This window comes from Ochotona princeps, chromosome 8 (genome assembly GCF_030435755.1).
Source record: "Ochotona princeps isolate mOchPri1 chromosome 8, mOchPri1.hap1, whole genome shotgun sequence".
Lineage (NCBI taxonomy): Eukaryota > Metazoa > Chordata > Mammalia > Lagomorpha > Ochotonidae > Ochotona > Ochotona princeps.
Window position 1 is genome coordinate 80,927,697 of NC_080839.1, and position 962 is coordinate 80,928,658.

Sequence of the window (962 nt, forward strand, 5' to 3'; positions counted from 1 at the left end):
TCCTGCAACTTGTTAGCTTTTAACAGAGTGCTAAGGACAGTGTAAATACTGAACAAGAAACATCTGGATCGATGAACTAGCTTGTACTCAACCTGTGTATTCTACTTTTATCTCCATGGAATTTTGATTTAAAAAAAAGTTCCCTGAGAATTTATACCAAAACCCAAACTGCTCTTCCCCTGGCATTTCCAAGACGGGAACATTTAACATTGTGTTAACCCATGGGTATCTTGATATGTCTTAGAACTCTGTCATCAGATCCCAGGACTCTGACAACAATAACCAATTAAGATCCTCACATATTTCACCCCTACAATTCAGTCTAAACAAGCCTGCTTTTCTGGGGACACTGCCTTAATCTCCCACACACAAAACAGCCTTAATCTGCTATCAGAATCAGTGTGGAGAGCAGCAGATCCCTCTGCCACAGCTCTGTGGTGCCTCTCCCTGTCCTGTACTGGAGTTCTGAGCTCAGGTGACAGCTAGCAGCCTTGCTTCTGCCCTGACAACCTCTTAGGTCTCCTCTCCCATCTCTCTCATCCCAGATAAAACCATGCCGGCCCCACAGCTAAGCTCATGCGTGACTAAGACACCACACAATCTATGCAGGATGCCTCAACGCCTTGTGCGCTCAATAGCATCGATTCCCTTCACAACAAGGTGAAAAGAGTGATCAAAGTACATGCCAGGATAAGGTCTGTCCAAAGCCACGTTACATTCCATTATTTCATCCCCCATCTACACAGGGCAAGGAGCCCACCCCATCCTAGAAAAAAAGCGTGAAATTCACTCTACATAAAAGGGCATGAGACACAGCTGGGAGTGCAAACTTTCTTACAGAGTAACAGAGTTCACATATGAAAGCCCCCCATGTTTATTATACTCTGGGAGGCTACTCCAACACAGGAAACAACGTGCAAGCAACACCATCCTGAAACATACAGGAGAGGCACAACAAGCTT